Below are 23,097 nucleotides of genomic sequence, written 5' to 3' on the forward strand. Positions count from 1 at the left end.
TATTGTCAATACTACACCCAGGAGTATTTTGAATGACAGTGGTTAATCCTATTTAAACAAAAGCAGATGGATCCCAAACGAGCAGATTTTAAGAGAAGGGGAATGGGATTGTGGAAAAGAGTATTATTGAAGGAAATAATTTTTTAATTGTATTTTTACTTTTAGTTTGCGCATAATAATAATATTTTTCCAATACTATTTTTTTTGGGTTAAAATGATAGAAATTTCACTACCTCTAATTTCTTAGGTATTAGATAATTTTTATCACTTTAGATAACAATATTACTAGATTAATGAATTCTTTTTATAATAATCTTTTTAAATTTTTATCTTCGTACTTTACCCAAAATTATAAATATATAATTTAATTTAGTAAAATATTAATAAATTTAAGTATTTAATTTAGTAAAATATTAATAAATTTAAGTATTTAAAATTATTTTATACTTTTAATTTTAACGTATTAATTATTTATAATTTCATAGGGTAAAAATATAATATGATTGTAAAAATATAATTATTTAAAATAATCTTTAACATTAAGTTATTAGAAAATAAATCTTTAACTTTAAGTTATTAGAAAATAAATCTTATACATTAAAAAAAATGATATCATTGTCCGCCCGAGATCATAATATTATTTTTATATTATATTATATTTTTATATAAATAAATATGATGCTTATGAAAATTATTTAAAATATAAGTTTAATACACTACTTATATATTAAATATATTTTTTCTCAAAAGTTAGACAATATAATGATTAAAATATTTTTATAAATTTTCATTCAAATATTTATAATTTAATATTAAAGTTTAATTTTTAAAAAAATATACCACAAGTATAATTTTATAAAATATACAGTCAAATAATTTTATATTCATCCAACCAAATATTGCAATTTTACATTCCTATTAAAATACCAAACAAGTTAATATAACATTTCCACAATAATATTAAAATTTAGTAATATTATTTCCAAAAATAATCTTATATTTCGTGAATCAAACGCCGTTAAAATGCTTCTTCTTCTTTTTTTTTGTTGGTGCCTCCAAATTGGTAGATACAGAGCCATAGATTAGTGGGATTTATTTAGCTTACTCTTTCTGGAAAAAGAAAGTGATGGTTGAGTAGTTGAAGATGTTATCGTTTTGGCAGTACGTGAAGGTGCCATTAAATACATATTTGGGGCCACTGTACATTTAAACTCTATTTCAAGTGGCCGGTGGAAAAAGGTACCGAAAGATGAAGACTTGTTGGTTCCTTTTGACTTGAGATACTGTTATTCAGTTGGTTAGTAGTGGTATCCATTTCTGCCAGCCCGAGGGACCCTGCAATTCAACAAAGGCTGTTGTGTCTGGACCCCTGAGCCTGCCCCAAAATGATAAAAATCTTTCTCCCTTTCATACCAAATATTGGAAACCAAGGTTTCGGCCTAGTGTGTCATTGGCCAGGTTCAGCCTTTATGTTTTGTTTTCGTTTTAACACCTAAACTTGTATGTTTTCTTGACACAATTGCTTTTACTTTTATTAAATTATATGATAATTACAATTTTGATTATAACTTTTAATATCATAATTATTCTTTATTTTAGTCGCTTCTCACTGTTATTATTAAACTTATCAATTTCAATATTTTAAGCCGTGCTTCAAATTTTTTACCAATATGTCTATCATACGAATAAAAAAATATTTTACTTATCTTTTCTTTTTAAACATTTCCTACTTCGCACACAAGATTTGAAAATTTTATTCTTAAAAAGTATTGAACTCACAATTTATGTTAAAGGAAAGATGTTAAACTAGAAATTTTAACTATTTACTCTAAGTATTGTTGACATTATTTTACTTATGTTAAACACATTAGAATTCAATAGTTTTCTTTATCTACACACTTCCTTATTCTTTATCTACACATTGTATTTTAGTCGAGATAACAATTTTATGATCGATATAATAAAATCAACTCTAAGATAATATCTTTTATTTGGAGAAAATATAAGATACAAATTATTATCATTGTTGAAAGTAAAATAAATACCATAAACATTAATATAATAATAAAAATTAATTTATATAATAGGGTAAATTACGTGTTTAGTGCCTAAACTATCAATTTTGATTTGTTTTAGTACCTAACCTTTCAATTTTTTCAAAATCATATCTAACGTTTAGTTTCTTTTCATTTTAATACCTCGTTGTTAAAAACTTAACGGCACCACATTTTTATAGGTAACATCATTCATCACTCAACTATCTTCTCACTCCTATTTTGTTACTAAAGTTTAAAAAATTTCAATTTAACCACTCAACTTTTAAATTGCTCCTATTTTAATCACTCTAATTTATTTTATTAATAATTCTTGCGACATGATATTTTTTTATTTATTTTATTAATATATAATTTAAAATAAAAAAATAAGTTCAAAAGTTAGAGTGATTAAAATAGGATAATTTGAAAGTTAAGTAATTAAATTAAAATTTTAAACTTTAGTGACCAAAATAGGAGTGAAAAGATAGTTGAGTGATAAATGATGCAATTTATCCATAAAAAAGATGTCACGTGCAAGTCACATGTTAAGTTTTTAACGACAAGTAGGGATGAGCAAGAATCGACTCGAAAAATCATTTTTTCGACTCAATTTGACTCGGAAAACTCGACTCGAATTGACTTTGAGTTGCAATTTCATAAACTCGAATCGAAAAAATTTCAAGTTCAAATCGAGTTGTAAAATTCAACTCGAATATCTCGAATAACTTGAAATTTTTAATAATTAGTGGATTTATTTTCAAATTTGAGTCGAGAAATTGAAAATCCCATAAATTCATGTTATTTCTTCTTTGTTATATAAACACATGTTTACTTTGATATACGTATATCACATATGAAAAATATGAAGAAAAAAATATTTATATTGATTATAGGAAGTGACTTAAATTGGAATCAAATGATATTACAATAGTATAAATATTTACAATTTAATTTAAACTGAAACTCGAAAAATCGAATCGAATCGACTCGGATTTTATAAACTAGAATTGACTTGAAAAATTTCAAGTTAACTCTGAGTTGTAAAATAGGACTCGTCAACTTGAATAACTCGAAATTTTTTTACTTGACTCGATCGAACGTTCACCCCTAAAGATTAGTTATTAAAACGAAACAAAAACTAAATGTTATGTATGATTTTGAAAAAAAAATGAAAATTTAGGTACTAAAACAGACCAAAACTGATAGTTTAGGTATTAACATAATTTAGGGGATGTTTGTTTGCCTCTTAATGGAATCATTCAGCACTGAATGCTGAACCGTTCAACATTCAGCGTATTTGTTTCGCACCTCTAAATGATTCAGTGCTGACTGATTTAGCAAAACAGTGCTGAATGATTCAGAACAGAAGTACATTCTGAATCATTCAGAGCCAGTTATCAAACAGCATGTCATATTCAGAGCTTCTGAATCATTCAATATTTGAATCATTAAGCGCTTAATCATTCTGAAATAAACAAACAGTCTCTTACTATATAAATATATTGATTCATAGCTAATTTTGTTTGGAATACCAAGTCTGGTAGGAGTATTCATTGGATCAAATGGGCTGATATTTGCAAACTGAAATCTCATGGGGGGTTGGGTATTTTTGATGTCAAATTAAGAAACCGTGCTCTTCTTAATAAGTGGATTTGGAGGTTTAGTGTGGAAGTTGATAGTCTATGGAGGAAGGTAGTGCTTGCTAAATATAAGTATGACCAAGATGCAATCATCCCAAAAGCAGTAAATATCAGAAATTCCTCTTGGGTGTGGCGTAATATTATGAATTCGTCTGGGTCTTTGGTGTCTGACTTTTATGCTGATTTGAGGTATGTCATGGGTAATGGGGACAAGATTGATTTTTGGTCAGATTTCTGGACAGAAAAATGTTCCCTAAAAATCTGCTTTCCAAGATTTTTTAGTTTAGCAGTTAAAAAATGCGGTAAGATCAAGGATTTTGGATGTTGGGTTCAGGGTACTTGGGAATGGAGGCTTGCTATGAGAAGATCTTTATTGGATTAGGAAATACCAATTTGGGATGATTTTAAGCAGGTTTTAGATAGAGCGGTTAGTGCTGTGTATGGTCAGGATTGAGTCAATTGGACTGGGGCTCAGGATGGTGTCTACAATTCGAAAGCTTATTGTTTCAAAGCGGCTGCTAATGGGTCTTTGGGTGATCCTTGTTGGTGGCTAGTTTGGTTCAAATTTGTTCCGCCTAAAGTTTCGGCCTTCGTATGGAAAGCAGTGCACTGTAGAATTCCGGTTTCGATTGAGTTGGTCAAAAGAGGTGTCAATTGTGGTGGACAGATTTGCTGCTCGTTTTGCAAGAGTGAGGAGGAAGCGATTAATCATGTTCTTTGCCATTGTACGGTAGTATGGGAAGTCTGGAATCGTTGGTGTAGGGTGTGGAATATATTTCTCGTGTTTCCTAAGAATGTCAATCAATTGTTAGAGGTATGGTTTGCACAGAGTATTAGGAGGAGAGTGCGGTCACTGTGGCACATTGGTTTTTTGGTTTGATTTGGATAATCTGGTTATGTTGTAACAAGTCCAGATTTAATGGTTATTCGTTTTCTGCTGATCAGATTTATTTCAAAGCCTTAATTCAGATTGCGGTCTGGGCGAATTATTTATGGCTGATGTTAATTCCAGTGGCGAACGACTTTGTTCGGAATCCGGAAGCTATTGTTCGTGGCGTGTGCTAATGGCGATTTATGCTGTATCGTTCTGGATACTGGACATCGTTGTTCCTGGTTCTGGTTTCATTCTGTTTTGGATTTTCATAATAGTGTTTCTGGTTTTTGGCTTTATGCGTATTCTGGTTCCAATTGGCTTATTTGTTTGGCATGGTTCACAGTCAAAATTAGTTGAATATCTTGGATGGTTGTTTTGTTGTATGCGTTTTGTTTGGGGATTGTCCCTTGCTTTTGTCGTCCAGTGATGTTGTGCTGCAGTGTGTTCATATTCTATAACACCCCATTGTTTCACTCTTTTTCCTCCGAGTAGGCTTAGGGAGGTTTTTTAACGAGGTTTTAGGGGAGTTTTCTTTGTAATACTATTCGTATAATACAAAGGATATTTTTACAAAAAAATATATTGATAATTGATTTTATCATAATTTAAATATAATATATCGAAAATAATTACGAGCACTTATCCATATAAAATAATCATTCCAAAATTCTAAAATAAGTATTTATCAATAAAATAGCACAAAATTAGTAAAAAAAATCAATAGAAATATTTGCAATTTCAAATATAATACCAAACCAGGTGCTACCCAGAACCAATCAAACCCGGCAAATAGTAAAACCACAAGCAAAATTTTAATGACAACTATATCCACTCTCAACAATTCTCTAACAAATTCTATTTGGCTATTGTTCATAAAACAAGGACAATTTTGTCATTTCGGCTATGCCCTTTGTAATAATTCGACGTATACTTCAAATAAAAGTCTTTAACGGCCATAGTTTGTCCTTGGTTGGTTTTCCATTTTTACTCGGATTTTTTATTTTCAAATTGTTTGAAATATCGTTCTACCTAAATTGGGATTTAGGGGTTTGGATTTATTGAACTGATCTCTAGGGGTTTGAGCTGAATGATTTTCGTTTAGATTCAAGAATGGCGAAAGTGAGACATTCTCGACTACAAGCAAAGAGACGGTCGACAATGACGCTTGCGCTGCAATTTTGTTTATGTTAACGGTCATTTTATTGATGCTTTTGGGACTCGGGATCTTCTCTTTCCGACAAACAACTATGATTCTTCGCCCAATGATCTCATTTCTTATAGACGCATGGCATCTGAAAGGTGATTTCTGACGCATTGATTTCTTTTGATCAATAGACATTTTTTTTAGAATTGGTGTTTTACTTGATTTGACTCCATATTTGATGCAGAGGGAAAGGCTTGGGGAAAAGAGGGGAGCAGTGGACTGAAGTCCTTTCTTGGGAGCTTAGAGCTTTCCTTTATCATAACTTCTTGGTTAGTTTTTATCCTTTTTCTTATTACAAAATCATAGAATTGGTGTGATTTTAGGCTGTGGGCACAGTTTGTTTCCACGATCTCCTTGTAGTGTCTGTTGAGTTTGAGGTCTTCCTCTTCATTCTTAATGACACTATTTTGTTTTTTATTTTGAATTTTTATGCTTTTCAACAGTCGAAGGAAGAGTGAGTACCTAATAAAGCTTGCTAAACCTCACATGGCAAAGTCCACTGTTGCTGATAACAAAACTGGGAAAAGTACAGATAGCAGGTTTGCGTTTCTTATCCTCTCAACTCTTCCTTTATTTCGGCAGTGCATGTTTACGATGTTAATCATCAATTCTCCACTTTATGCTTTCTTGAAAATTATTAGAGAAATCCCAGGCTGTCTGAAGACCAGTTATGCGTTGAACTTTAAACCTAATGTTGCATTATCATTTAGCTTGTATATTTTCACACCGTGCGGACAAGTTCGGGTATGTTACTAAGAAGAGGGCAAGATAAAATCATCAGGGACATAGAAGAAAGGATAGCAGACTACACTTTCATTCCAGTAGGTACAATATTCTAATTCCAAGCAAAACTGACGTGAATCCAAAGGGTAAATTTATTTCTATGATCCGAAGAATGTGAGTTAAAGCGAATCTCTAAGGATGGTTTAATCCATTAAATTCTCAATATTCTACCTTTCTCTATTTTCTTTAAATCAATTTTTCTTATTATTTCTCTTCAACCAAAACCCCCATTTTATTTATTTTACTTAATTTCACGCCAAAGGTCAAAATCGAAAGCCAGAAATTTCATCAACTTCATTAGTCTCTGTGGGATTGACCCTTACTTCTCCTATACTATATTTAATTTCCTTTATTTTATTAGAGAAGAAGGAATTTATTTTTACATGCAAAATGACACCCATCAATTTTGAAGGGAAGTATTATAAGATCGAATAGAGTACTGCTACTCAAAAATAAACCCGAGCCAAATATCGGGCTAGCCAATTCCTTGGATAATAAGTATGCCTTCGCATAACATTATAGGTATGATAACGAGCGAGTTAGCAACTAGTATGACGTTGACTTCACTTTAGTGATTCCATCTATATTAAGATAAACTCAGGTTACCTTAGTTGCCCTAGTGGGGCATTGTCAATGCGTGAGGCACTTTAGGGGTTAACTAGGCTGTGAGGCCCGAACACTCGCGAGGAGTGGATTGGCAATGCAGTGTTATGTGGCATGTGGGCCTTAGATATGCATGGGTAGTTATGTCGATTCAGTAGAGTCAGATAAGCTTTCGATGCACCTAAATTATGGTTTTTACCTCTAGTTTATTTTGTATTCAAGGTAGGCTAGGGTGTTTCTCTGAGATGTACGTAAATTCCTCCAACCACACCACCATACTTATCCCATGTCTGTTTGTGTTACTCATGCATATATAGTCCCATCAGTTCAGTGTGTCAAATATGTTAAAGCTTCACTTAAAGGCTATGTGAGATCGATCTAATTAGGGCTGAGCAACGAAATCGAGAAAACCGAAAAACTTACACGAATCGAGTAAAACGGTTCGGTTCGGTTCGGCATTATACGATTCGGTTTCGATTTCGGTTTAAATTTTGGAAAACTGTTTATTTCAGTTCGGTTCAATTTTTGGTAAAAAACCGAACCGAATACACCCCTAGAGTCAATGCTTTAGTTTGTGCGAAAATTGTACCGATGTTATATGACATCGGGTTCCTCTCAATGATCTACCTAATGGTTGTGTGAGGACCAGAAGATCATTCAGTATGTTTGTGGGAATTACGCCGATGCCATGTGACACTGGGGTTCCCTCAGTAACTAGTGTCTGAGAGCTATGTGAGACCAGATACTAGTCAAGTTTGCATTCAGATAATGCACAGTATGTCAGGTTCACATTCAGATAATGTGTTGCATGTTTAGTCATTAGGGTTAGAGACCTTTTAGAGGTGTACTCATGGCGAGGCCCTTAACAGAAAACTAAGGGAAGCGTGAGACTCCTACATCTAAGGTAAAACAGTAAAGCCTAAGTAGTAGCACTTGACCTAGATCATGCATGTAACTATTGCTTAGTGTCATGCCTACAACATGCTTATGTTTATGAAATTCTTTTACTACTCTAGCTTAGCGATTATACTACTGGGCTTTGTAAGTTCAGCATTCAGATGTTTTCAGTTTGTCGGTCAGTAGCTTGGGCAGTTCGTGCAGCATCGTCGCAGTAGAACCTCCAGCTTCTCTGGCAAAGTATTGTATTGTAGTTTTAGTGGGCATATGTACTCATAGGACCTTACTCATGTATTTTGTTTATTAAACTCGATGTTTGTATTATTTTGGTTTAAATTGTGTCACGGAGCTCCGATTTTGTAAAAAAAATTTATAACAGTTATTTATGTTTTAATTATGATATTAATCAGTACGTACGTTTGAACAGAAAATGAACATGTTTTGAACTTCAGGGATTGTCTCGGCAACCCAATGTGGCATTTTATGCCCAATCGAGTTTAGGGTTTACAAATAGGAACAAGAAACAATGTTTTCTATTTTTGTCGTCTCGTTGCGTGATCGTTCGATCAATTGATTTTGCTTCCTTTCCTTTTTGGATTAAGGTTGTAATGTTGCTAATGATACTTGACAAAGTAATGCAGTCTTCTAGCTTGAATATGGCTTCAAGCCTTCAACATTCTCTTCATTGATTTTGTTATTAATAATTACTCTGTCCCTCTCTATCTATACTTCAAAGCTGTGTTAAAGTCAGAATGTAAAAGATCATATATCAAAAAATATATTTATGTATATGAATGTATTTTTCAACCCATTACTATGTGAAAATATTCTAATATTTCTGTTTTCAATTCCCAATCAGATAAGGATAAATAGTTAAATACCATACCAAGATGTACCAAAATGGTACTTGGACTGTGTTACCGCCCTTTTGTATGCTGTCGTGTCCTGTGCTTTTTATGATTAGATGAATGAAGTCTCGCCAGATTCAGCCTGGGCTTATGGCAGTTAATACTAGAAATAGAATTAAATAGAAAGATGTCCATTCAGTGTTATTTTTACCGTTGAAAATTGTAGTATCATGTGCAGAGACACTCACAAACAAGAATAAAAACTTTGTGATTTGTTTTCCAGGTTTATCAAAGCAATGGCCATGTGAGCTTGTATGTTGGACCATGTGACCTAATATGGGACACATCGTATCAACAACACAAAACAAATCAAGTGGAGGTGTCATTTAATCTTCGAATAAAAGAACTGCGTAAGACACCTGGGCTTATGGCTTATGGGTTTTCGATCCATTCACCGTTCTTGTGTTGACAGAGAGAGAGAGAGAGAGAGAGAGAGAGAGCATGTCGGAAAGAACGTGGGAATAATTGAATGAGGCTCAGAATTCTTGATTGTTAGCAGAGATAATTCATTTTTAAATACTCGAAATGAATCGGTTTCTCATTTCATATCTATTTGCAGGGATCATATGAGCTTGTTGTGTAATAGTAGAGTTGGGTCCCTTATTTAAAGACTAAACAAATTGAAATCAATACAAATAGTAGATACATTCATCCCAGTACTCGTTTCTTCTTCATTCACCGCTCTACCATTTACCAGAAAATGGCAAAAAACATATTTTCATTATCAATCTTGCTTGGACTCTGCTATCTTGCTACGACGGTGAATGTCTACGCGGCTTCTGGCTGGACTAAAGCTCATGCCACCTTTTATGGAGGCAGTGATGCCTCGGGAACTATGGGTTACTCCCTCGACTTTCTTTTGGATTTCCATGAAAAAGATAAAAAAAAGAAAACATTTTATGGTTCGAATTCCATCGTTTGTTTAAAATAATGAATGCTTTTGATTGACAACAGGGGGAGCTTGTGGATACGGGAACTTGTATGCAACTGGGTATGGAACAATGACGGCTGCTTTAAGTACTGCCTTGTTCAATGATGGAGCTTCATGTGGACAATGCTGCCACATCATGTGTGATTATCCAACAGACCCCATATGGTGCATCAAAGGTGCATCGGTGATCATCACTGCCACAAATTTTTGCCCTCCAAACTTTGCTCTCCCAAACAACGCGGGAGGCTGGTGCAACCCTCCTCTCCAGCACTTCGATATGGCTCAGCCCGCCTGGGAAAAGATCGGTATCTACCGAGGCGGAATCGTTCCTGTTTTGTTCCAGAGGTAACATATGTCTCCCCCCATTTTCACTCATAAAAAGTCTGATATTATATCTAATGTTTTGGAGTTCAATCTTGTACAGTGTTCCATGCAATAAGGCCGGTGGAGTAAGGTTCAGCATCAATGGGAGAGACTACTTTGAACTTGTTTTGATTAGCAATGTGGGTGGAGCAGGATCAATCCAATCTGTGTCCATCAAGGGCTTTAAAACTGGGTGGATGGTAATGTCAAGGAACTGGGGAGCTAACTGACAATCCAATGCCTACCTTAATGGCCAATCGTTGTCTTTCCGAGTCACCAGTACCGATGGAGTTACTCGACAGTTTCTCGACGTCGTGCCATCAAGTTGGGGGTTTGGCAAGACTTACACCACCAACCAACAATTCTAAAATCACTAAAAAGCTTTGGGATTTGGGAGTTCGGTGTTCTGGGCAGAGGCGTGCTTGTTATTTCCTAAGGCCGCACGCCATACATGTCTCGGGATGATGGCTCAAATAGAAGTGCATACTCTAACGCCAGGCTGCTAAATAACATTTATTAATTTCATTTTTTGTGTTTTTGATACAATCGTGTTTGAAATTATTTGAAGATCGGAATCAATTGTGAATAAGAAGCGCAAGCTTGCATTGCAGCTTCAGTAAATGTAGATTTTGTTTTCACAAATTTTATATGTTTGTGATTGGGGTTTTTTACTTTTATAATTCTACCATTTGTTACACTAAATCAACTGAGCCGACGAACCCTTTGAGATTTTCACGACAAACAAAGGGTTAATGAGATTCTGTTCCGTGGCATAGATGGAACCTTCGTTGTCTGGACACAGACTGGCAGTTTGTCCGAAAGGAAATTTGGTTTAAGGGTAAAAGAATGAAGACAAGATCAGCTTCCCTGGACTTGAATACACAGAGGCAAGTTTTGGCATTATTGATCAAACTATTTTAATCCGCCGAATCTACCTTCCCATGTTGATCAAAATTCCATGCAACGAGTTCCAAAGCACTGGTAAATGAGAATCGCATCTATAATTATATAATGTAATGCTTTAGACTTTAACTCCTAAAGCATGTATAACTGATTACCGAATCTTTACGTTCTTGATTGCATGAAAGCTCTAAGGGTTTTGAGTTCCAATTTGGAGAAGCAATAACTTTTTATATGATCTACGATAAATTAAAAAAATAATAATAATTTATATTTTGTTAAATAACACAAAAGTCTAATTTAAAATTTTCAACTAAGAATCTCTGGTAAAAATGGCCTGTTTTAGGCGTGGGGGCTAGAGACAAGTTCCAGATTCTCTTTATATTCTTTTTAAAGCTTAGAAGTGTCATTTCAATGGATAAACAATAATAAAAGAAAAGTTTAGCTTTAGAATCTTTACTACGTCTTCCAGTTAAATGAAACCAATTTGTACAACGTATCATGTTTAAAGATACAATCCATATCTGATTAACCCAAAAAGGCGAAAAGATGCAACATTCTCGGATTCTCACCGAACCTATACAAATGAAACATTAAATGCTGATGTACCAAAGCAGTGCGTTTAAAAAACTCAGTTACTTTGATTTGCGACTCGTATTGTTAGACCCAAAAGACATTGAAGCTTGCTTCCTTTATAGATTTTACATAGAGGACAAGAATGGAGGAAATGTTCACAGGAGTGGCACGAGCAAAGGTGTCTGCACGGTAGAAACACAACGCACGAGCTCCTACTGTTGCAGTGCTTGCAAACCATCTTGTATTGGTTGCTCTTTTCTTCCACTTCACCTCGTTGTTGATGATCAAACGAGCCGCTGAAAATGGATTCTGCGTCTTCTGCTGTGTTTCTGGCCCAGACTAGGCTATCCTTCACTTGTTGAAGTGCCATAACCCTTGTTTGCTTTTCTTTCACAAGTCTTCGCCATGAGTCGCTCTTCATTTCCAGTTTCCTCAGGGAGGATTCAAGCTCCATTCTTTTCTTTGTTGCTCGAGCTAATTCATCTTCTTTTCGTCTCATCAAATACAAGGCCTTTGATTCCATACTGTTTAGCAAGATGGACAATTGTCGCTTTCTTTGCTCTCGTAAAGTAGATATTAGCCTCTCATTCTGGTTTTCCCCGCCCATGAGAGAACATTAGGAGAAAAAAAAGGATAATTCTCAGTTTTAAAATAAAAATAAGACCCCAGGCGAGGATTAATAAAGGTGATAAATTTATGATGAAAAGAACAAGGAAATTCTTGCCTGCCATTGAAGAACGTTATCAAGTTCCTGTCTTTGCATCTCCAGATGAGCATCCAAAGACGAAGAACCCAAATTATGAGCGTTTGGTTGGAGATGAAGAGGAATGGTATATCCAGAAGGGTCTTGAAGACTGAAACAAGAATTAACTTCAAAGGAAGGAATTAGGGTAGGTGCTGGGTTTAACTCCCAATCCTGAAGACCGCACATGGACCAAGGCAAACCCATATTTTCAGTATCCAAATGTGCTTGAATAGCCATTATAACGAAAACTCCCCTTTTGGCTCTTTTAAATTCTCATGTCTCACTTGTTAGATGGGTATTAATAAGAGTATGAAAATGGGGGTAGGTTCAAAGCTTGAAGCTGAGGTTCTTCTGTCAGGAGAGATGCATGACTGGATTGCGTTGCTTTGGTTTTTGTTTAAACTGAAAAAGACCATGCACCATCCTCACGAAACAAGGAAACCGGCCCGTGGATGGTTATAAATCGAGTGAGAAAACCGACCAAATCTTAAAATATTTTAAACATATATAACCATTAATGAAATGGGAGATTTTATGGACATAACTTGTTAGTAAATGACGTATTTAAGGAACTAAATTAAGAAAATAATTGAGAATAAGAAGAGAGTGGGACAAAAGTTGGCCAAAACATTCAGTCAATTGGGACGTTAAAGAATGAGACGTTATGGAAGGGAGATTTTCGAGATACTACAAAACTTATATGCAGAGAGAGGCCTGCGAGTAAGTTTCAGCTCTGGGATTAACGGGCCACTTCTGCCATTGATTTGATGTTATGGAGCTGTAGGGTTCTTTGTTTGTTGTTTCTAAACAATAATGGCTCACGCATTTGCAATTTGCAGCCACGTCGTAGATAGGACCGGCCGGCGGCTATCTGACATAACTGACACTAATTTTCTCTAATATTTTCTTTTTGATATCGTTTGACCAATATTTTTCGAAGTGGCATCCTTTCGGCTGAGCTGGGGAATACCCGTGTTTTCGCTGAGTTAGATGCCACGTGTGGAAGGCGTATCCCCGGGGACGCGCCTTCACTGACTCGACTGCCACGTGTGAAAAGCGCATCCCCGGGGACGCGCCTTCTATTAAATGCCATAAATACCCCCATCCGTTTTCCCTAACTACCCCCTCCTCCCCTATATAAACCCCCTCAACCCTCCATCACTCTTCACACCAAAATCATATTCTCCTCTCTTATATAACTCAAATTCTCCAACTATTTGAGTTTTAAATTTGTTATTAGTGGTAAGAAATTTATTTTTATGTTAGTATTTTTTTAAATAGTTATTATTTTATATTAATATATTTATGTAAATATTATTTTTATTAAAATAATATTTATATAATTATTATTATTTAGAATTATTAATTTTTTTTGCTAATTATATTGTTTTGTCTACAGTTATAATGGAAAACGAAATGCTGTTGCGATTGGATATTGATCATATCTCCAGACATTTTAGCGATATGGTAATATTTTTTATAATTAATGTTAATATTTAAATTTATTTTTATTTTAAAGTATTATGAATTTATATTAATTTTTATTTTTATAATGTATATTATTTAGGATACTGATCGTATTTTAGAGACTTTTATTAAAAATCCACGTATACCGACACCGGAACGTATTTTGCCATATTTGGCTTCTGCCGGGTTCGGGTATATTGCAACAATTATAGGCGGTTGCAAACTCGAACCTGTCCTAATTTCTGCACTGATTGAGAGGTGGAGGCCCGAGACACACACTTTTCACCTTCCATGTGGAGAGGCCACAATTACATTGGAGGATGTCTCTATGCATCTGGGCTTCCCGTCGACGGAATATGATGTGGTATGGCAGATGGTGATTGGCAATCAATGTGAATTGATTATCTTGGAGCTGCTCCGCCAGAGTTTAATGGAGGTAGAATAGTTTTATCTTGGTTGAAAGCTAATTTTGAGGTTTTAAATAAAAATGCTTCAGAGGATCAAGCAAAGGCATATGCTCGGTCATATATTCTACGAATAATTGGAGGAATATTGATGCCCGACAAATCTCGCAACCAGGTGCATTATATGTGGTTGCGGCATATGTGGTTGCGGCATCTGATCGATTTTGATGAAGCTGGAAGATATAGTTGGGGCGCTGCAGTTTTGGCATTTCTCTTTAGAGAAATGTGTCGGGCGACGAATTATAAGAAAACTGCTATCGGTGGATGTCTTATGCTTCTACAATCATGGGCGTGGTTCCGCATGCCTTTCTTATGCCCGATCGTGAATGAACCATACATATTCCCCTTATTGTTGAGATAATTTTCGAACTAAATTTTGATTTAAATATTTTCAATTAAATAGGATTATATTTAGTTTATATTATAATTCATAGGTGGTCGATGAAAAGAAATGACCATAAAAGTATACCTACTGGGTTAGAGGAAATTCGTTTACTTATTGATACGAAAGCTGGGTCTGAGGTATGTTTTTAAATTTGTTTAATTATTAATATTTTAATTTAAAATGCTAGATATAATTAGAATATTTTATTTATTTGAATTGTATATTTATATTTCAGTTTCAGTGGATACCTTATGCGAGCGATGAAGTGAAAGCTTGCATCCCACCCCACCTTAGTAGGTCATTAGAGGTATGGATATTGGTTATACCTCTTATATGTTATGCTATTATTGAGTGGCATCCAGTTGATCGCGTGCTCCGTCAGTATGGTTGTACGCAAATATATTCCTGGAGCACCTAGGAATTTAGACGACGTGCATAACATAGATAGACGAGGAAAGAAAGATGTTAACTGGGTGGTGAGACACAGAGATTGGATTGCGCTTTGGGAGAACCGATATACATTGTTGGCCCCTCGACAATATTACGCTGAAACTAGTCATATGGTTACGGATAACTATATTGACTGGTTTAATGAAAATGGGAAGCCGTTTCTACTTTCGGCGGAAGCACGAGGGGTTAACATTCCTAGGCGCCGAGAAAGACGTCAACCGTCTCAATATCATCGTCCCCTGATGCGTGGACGGAGAGAAGGCGCTACCGGTTCTGCATCAGTCCCACCACAACATCCTTATCCGTCGATGCCGCAGGGGTACATGCCCAGCCCTCCACTTCATATGCCAAGCCCACCAGTTTATATGCCATCTCCGCAGGGTTACATTCCGAGCCCGCACATGGTTACATTCCGAGCCCGCAGGGTTACATTCCGAGCCCGCCAGGTTACATGCCTAGCCCGCAGGGTTTTATACCATATGGAGGTGCATATACGACTATGTTTAATGATCCAGCATATGGTTCATATGCATCTTATTTGGTTGGTGGTGCTTCTCCGCAGACACCTCAATCTCCATCTGGATCACAGACATCGATGCCAATGTTTCCACAGTTTTCACAGTTCCCGGGGAGCGGTGGGATTGTTACTAGCACTCCTCCAGCGTCATCTACACCAAATGAAGAAAATGCTGCTGATGATGATAGTGAAGATGAGGAGACTGAAGAACAAGTTCCACGAAGAAATCCTCCACGAAATAGACAACCACCGCCATGTGGAACTCATTCGAGAAGACGACATCGGTGATCCAGTTGTATTTAATGTTATTTAAATAGTTATATTTCAGAATTTTATGTAATTTGGTTATGTTATTTAAATGTTTCATGGTTGTTACATACATATTTTTAATGTTATTTTTTATTCACATTTAACATTAAATGTTTGATAAATGTTTTTAAAATACAAATTATATTATTCAAAATTTAAAATAAAAATAATATTCTTCGAAATTTAAATTTAAAATATAAATTATAGTATTCGAAATTTAACATTAAATTTCAACTTAATATTTCAATTGTATTTGAAATTAAAAGTTATATTCCAATTATAGTTCACAATACTTAAATTGAAATTAAATTTATCCATACATATGATTTTATCATTAACATATATATTAAAACGTATACATTAAAATCAACTTATGTTGAGTTAATCGATCGACGGAATCGGCCAAGAGGGGGGGTGAATTGGCAAACATCTCTTCTACTTCAAGGGGCAGACATTCATCTGCCAATGTTTTCGACTTACATATGGAAATGCCAACGAGACGACAGTCTATTCACATCCCACATGATACAATGGCCTCAAGTTCAAGGGGAAGACACGCAAGCGGGAACTTATTTGACCTCAATATTGGATTATTGGAGGAACCCTCATCTCCACCAGAAGAATCTCTTCGGGAGCCATGTGCAGATGGTGCTGAAACAAGATTATTTGTTGAACCTGACTCACCACAGTTTAACGTACGTTCTGATGATGACGAGGATGACGTTCCGATAAATACAACACCAGCCGAACTTCCTGCACATATGTATGAGGCTGATTATGATGTAATGTATGAGCCTGAATTTCCAGATCTTCCTGATGTTGGCAACTATGGACTTCAATCATTAGTCAATGACGGTAATTTACATATTGGAATGGAGTTCACATCGAAGGAGGAAGCAATGATGGCAATAAAGAGTTACAATATTCGTAACTCAGTTAAGTCCCGAGTTGATCGATCTAACACGGAGAAATATGGCTGCTACTGCGTCCAACGTGACAACGGATGTCAATGGATGGTCCGTGTATCAAAGAGGAAGAGGAATAACAACTTATGGGAACTAACCAGATACAACAGTCCTCATACATGTTGTGCAACAGGTATAAATCATGATCATCTCAACTTGGACTCTAACATTATTTGTCAAGCAATCATGCCCATTGTGAAGCAAAGCTCTCATATAGCTGTTGCAGTGTTGATTTCTTCTATACAGTCACAATATGGGTACACTGTCTCATATAAAAAAGCGTGGTTGGCAAAACAGAATGCCATTTGCAATCTTCATGGCGAATGGGATTCCTCTTACAACGAGCTGCCCAGTTGGTTTCATGTTGTGCAAAGACTTAATCCCGGGACAATTGTTGAGTTCGAAACTCAACATCATTACGTGAATGACCGAATGGTTCAAGATCGCTGCCAATTTTACCGTGTCTTTTGGACTTACCCTCAGTGTATTAATGCAGTCAAGTACTGTAAACCAGTTGTCCAAATTGATGGTACTTTCTTGTATGGGAAATACAAGCAAGTTTTATTATTGGCTGTGGTCCAAGATGGAAACCGCAATATTCTTCCTGTTGCGTTTACCCTCGTTCAAGGAGAAGACACTGAGTCGTGGGCTTTTTTCCTTAAAAATTTACGTTTACATGTTGTCACCAGGGAACGAGTATGCATTATTTCAGACCGAGGAGCCGGGATAAAAGCAGCAATGGACTCTTTGGGTACAATGTATAGACGTCCACATGTTCAACATCGTTATTGTGTCCGTCATATTGCTGCAAACTATTACGGAAAATACAAGAAGAACGATGAACGTCAATTAGTCGTGCGAATGGGTATGTTACTTTTTCCCAATTTTTCTATCAATTTCTTATTACTTATTTATACTTCGTATTAACTATTACATATTCCTAATGACTTAGGTTACGAACTCTTACCTCAAAGGTTTGAGTTGATGCTACAAGAGATGTTTGGCAAAAATAAGAAGGGGTGCGAGTACATTATGGACATCAGCAAAGAAATGTGGACAAATGCATATGATGGGGGGTATCGCTATGGTCATATGACAACAAACTTGGCTGAAGCAATAAATTCAACCTTAAAGGGGGCGCGTCATTTACCAGTCACGGCGTTGGTTAAAATGACTTATTTTCGTTTGGGTCAACTCTTTGCAAAGCTCGGTGGACAAACTCTTACTTGGATGCAAAACGGACATATTTACCACCCAAGACTAGTAGTTGATTTACAGAAAAAAGTGGCTGCATCAAATGGGATGTTAGTTACAAATTTTTCACGCACCCGTGAATTGTTTCATGTAACCGAAATGCCACGTCCGCTGCAAGGGATTGGAGCTAACTCTTTCAGAGTTAATCTGCAAGAGAGGTGGTGCGATTGTGGTTTCTTTCAAGCACTCAAATATCCATGCTCTCATGTCATTGCTGCTTGCTCACATTCGCATTTGGACTACAAAAATTATGTTGATCCCGTATACAAACTTTCACAAGTATTCATGTTATATGAATTTGAGTTTCCGCCCATAGGAAACGAAAGAGAACCAAATGAGATTTAAACTTGGCTTACAATTGTACCAGATCCATTGCTATTGAGGGACTCAGGTCGTCCAAAATCTACTAGAATACATTGTGATATGGATATTCGGGAGAAGTCAACAGAACAAAAACGATGTGGGCATTGTAGAAACATCGGGCACAATAGAAAAAAATGTCCAGCTCTGTTATCATCATATAACCGTTAACTCTTATGTAATTAATATTGTATTTAAATGAATGTTTTTATTTCTAATAATTTAATGTTATTGCATTTATATAATTTGTCAATGTATGTACACCTAAATAATTTTTTTAACTTTTAAATACATAAATATTTTTAATATATTTATTTAATATAATAATTAATATTATTAGTTATATTTTTTTAAATATAATAATAATTCCACCTTCTAAGTAGAGAAAAATATTAAATTAAACAAATTAAAAGTTATTAAAAAATTTATGTATACGATGACACATTTCATGTTCTGATTGGAGGATTAAATTTATTAAATTAAATTTTCAATAAGACTAATTTCAAAAAATATGTAAGTCTTGAAGATTAAATATGTAATTATACTAATTTATTAACTTAAATAATTAACTGATAAAATTAATAGATCGAAAAATCAAATAAAATATAACCATAGGTGTAATATTATAATTTCATACATTTTTTCCATAACTACAATAAAGTCCAAATCTGGTTTTCATATATTGTTATATCATATTAATGTAGATAAATCGATAATAATTAATATATAAAATATTATTAATTTATTAAATAAAATATTTATTATTAAATAAAATATGTGGCAGTCGAGCTGGCGAAAGGCGCGTCCCCGGGGATGCCCTTCCACATGTGGCATCCAACTCAGCAAAAACACGGTAAGGCGCGTCCCCGGGGACGCGCCTTTCGCCAGCTCAGCAGAAATGGTGCTACTTCGGGAAATATTGGTCAAACGGTGTCAGAAAGGGGATATTAGAGAAAATTGGTGTCAGTTATGTCAAATAGCCCCAGCCGGCCAGGGCAGGGCTCCTGCCGTATACAGTCATTCATATAATGGAAACAGAGGACTTTTGTTGATGTGATTGATTGTAGCCATTTATTTAACAGCAAAAAAGAGAAAGATCTTAGGATTGAAAAGTTATCTGACAATGATAGACAACGTTTAACCGGGAGATAGAGACAGAGTTTTAACTAGCTTGGTTATGTGCTCTGGTATCTTTTTAGGTAGCCCGATATAGGGTGATCAATAAGTGCAATAGATAGCGGCGTTTTTTTAAAAAAAAAAATTATAGGTGATTGATATATTTATCGATCTAACACTGATCAGATTATATTTTCTGATCTAATATCTTTTGCAGTAAGGCGCGCCCCCTGTAGCGCGTTACACGCTGATTTGGCGTTACGTGGAGTAAGACACATCCCCTGTGTCGCGTCTTATGCTGACATGGATATACGTGTGAACGGGCGAAGGTAATTTGGTAATTAAGGGTATAGCGCGGCACAAGAGTCGCGACTTACCTGTGATTCTGACACGCATCAGAAAGGCGTGGCCCCTGGCCCGCGCTATACCCTTAATTACCAAATTACCCCCACCCGTTCACATCCACCATCCATTCCTATAAATACCCCATTCTCAATCACTTTCATTACACCAAATACTCTCTCAGCTTCTCTCAAATACTCTTATATTCTCTTATTAAGGTATATTTTATTATATTTAGTATTTTTTAGTAATTTATTTAATTATTTTAATTGTTTAATATTTTATTTAATTAATTTTTTTTGTAGATATAAAATAGAAGGCAATCTACTTTGGTTGGATGGAAATCATATATCTCGACACTTTGCTGAAACGGTAACATTTTAACGTTTTAATTTAATTAATTAACTTATTTAATGCATGATTATTAGTTTAAAAATTAATTTGTGTAATTATTTATATTTTAGGAGAGAGACCGTATATTAGATCCTTTTATTAGGAACCTTAAGTTAGTTATACCTACTCGTGTAATGCCGTATTTAGTAGAGGCTGGATTCGGGCACCTAGGTAGATATCAGGGTCACTGTAAGATAGAACCAGACCTTATTTCTAACTTAGTAGAGCGGTGGAGGCCGGAGACCCACACATTCAATCTTCCGTGCGGAGAGTGCACGATCACGCTTGAGGATGTTTCTATGCACCTGGGGCTTCCGGTGGATGGAGGTGTGATATCAGAGATAGCTTCCGATTCTTGGACTACTTTGTACCGGGTTAGTCTAGGACGTGTCCCGGAAAATTTTAACGGTGGACGGATACCGTGAAATTAGTTAGATGCCAATTTTTGGGAGTTGACCGAGGACGCGTCTGACGATGAAGTTAAACAGTATGCACGGGCATGCATAATGCAGCTGATAGGAGGGTTGCTGATGCCGGACAAATCGTGTAACCAAGTTCACTGTATATGGTTGCAACATCTTGGCAAGTTTCATCTGGCTGGATCACTCAGTTGAGGCTCGACAGTTTTGGCTTGCCTGTACAGGGAGATGTGTCGAGCCATTGACTACAGGCGTAATGCTATCAACGGATGTCTCCTACTGCTGCAGTCTTGGGCATGGTATCGATTGCCCTTTTTATGTCCCGTTGTCAAGAACCCATTCGTATTTTCGCTACTCCTAAAGTAATTATAAAATTGATTTTGTATATTAATAATTTTATACAGTGAATAAGAAATTATTTTTCTTGAATAGGTGGTCTACTGATAGGAAAAGTCATCATGAGCTACCTGATGATTTAGAAAAAATTAGGGTGTTAATCGATCAGAAGGCTGGCACTCAGGTATGAATTTTAATGTTTAAAAATCGATTTAGATTATAGTTATATAATTAGATTATTATTTTGATAAAAATTATATATATTTGTTTTAGTTTGAATGAGTGTCATATTCTATTGATGATGTGAGGGCGGTGATCCCACCTGAGTTAAGGGGCCCATCAGATGTTTGGATGGCGACGGTCCCCTTGATCTGTTATGCGACAGTCGAGTGACACTCCACCGATCGCGTGCTTCGGCAATTTGGTTATTTTCAACCAATTTCGAAAGCACCTCGCAATATGGACGAGTTGCATAGCACAGATAGACGCGGCAAGACAAATACAGATTGGTTGGTGAGGCATCATGCGTGGGTCGTGTTGTGGGAGGATCGACATCGGCGTCTTCCCCGTAGAGAGCCCATTTTACTTGACCTCTTGATGGTTGCTGACAGTTATTACGAGTGGTTCAACAGTATCGGGAAACCGTTTCTGCTTCCCGAGGATGCATGAGGGCATACCTTTCCGCGACGTCGACAGAGACGTTCACTGACATAGCACCATCGTCCCCCGACTCGCGAACAGAGAGTAGATGCTTCCGGTTCATCCTCAACTGCACCAGCAAGACCTTCACAGCAGCCACCGTATCCAGCGACTTACATACCGCAGCCATATATGATGCCGTCACTTCCTTTCCATTACCAGATGTCACCGCCGCCGCCTTCACCTGCTTTTATGACCCCGCCGCCGTCACCGTCACAGATGACCCCTCCTGGAGGCTATTATGGTTCTATGTTTGTAGATCCAACTTGGGGTTCATATGCTGGATATTTGGCGGGTTCAGCCTCATTACCCATGGTCGCAGCACAGACACCTCCTGTACAGTTTTCACACTCAGCGATGTCTGGGTTTTATTAGTTTTCCTAGTTTTCGCAGGCCAGTGGGATAGTCAGTCATACACCTCCAAGGTCCTTATTCTATGGAGGTGTTTCATCGTCATCAGCTCTTCATCAACCTATTGTACCTACTCAGGACGACGACGACGACGACGGTCATGATGATGACAACGATGAGTCACAACCAGTGATACGAGGAAATCCTCCTCGAGACCGACAGCCACCGCCCTGCGGAACACATTCGCGTCGCAGATATCAATAGATTTTTATTATTATATTTGTATTTAGTTTATTGGACTTTTTAATTATAATTTTTTATTATTTCTCATTTAGTACTTAATTTATTTTGTTAAATTTGTTTGACTTTTTTTAATATATTTCAGTTAATTTTGTTTATCACCATTTAATATCAGTTATTGTAATTTTGTTATCATTTACCATTTAATACTTATTGTAAGTTTGTTGTATTTAAAATTATTTTGAAATACCAAATTGTTCGATAACTTTCTTAAGTTTGTCACTTATTATCTCTTTTATTATAATCACATATAACGCAAACGTCTAATCTAGCATTATTGTATCATTTTTTTAATCTTCATCAACGATTATCGAATGACATTAACTTGAAGTAAATGCAAATTAAAGTACAAGAATTATTATTTGATAAACAAATACATCATTTCCTTACTTGATGGCAACATAAGTGGACATGTTTTTCTAGTGTGTCATGGGTTTCTACAATGCCCACATCTCCTGTCTTGTCTATATCTTTCTCGAATATCCATATCGCAATGAATTCGATTGGATT

At 35.8% G+C, this 23,097-nt stretch overlaps 3 pseudogenes; 2 read left to right on the plus strand and 1 right to left on the minus strand.

The window, feature by feature from the left end:
• The first annotated feature begins 5,660 nt into the window (after positions 1 to 5,660).
• Positions 5,661 to 6,280, plus strand: LOC120157575 (annotated as a pseudogene).
• A 3,344-nt stretch (positions 6,281 to 9,624) lies between these two features.
• On the plus strand, positions 9,625 to 10,607 carry LOC120157532 (annotated as a pseudogene).
• A 1,192-nt stretch (positions 10,608 to 11,799) lies between these two features.
• LOC120157552 lies at positions 11,800 to 12,697 on the minus strand (annotated as a pseudogene).
• Positions 12,698 to 23,097: the final 10,400 nt, after the last annotated feature.

This window comes from Hibiscus syriacus, unplaced genomic scaffold, assembly GCF_006381635.1.
Source record: "Hibiscus syriacus cultivar Baekdansim isolate YM2019G1 unplaced genomic scaffold, ASM638163v2 tig00111273_pilon, whole genome shotgun sequence".
NCBI lineage: Eukaryota > Viridiplantae > Streptophyta > Magnoliopsida > Malvales > Malvaceae > Hibiscus > Hibiscus syriacus.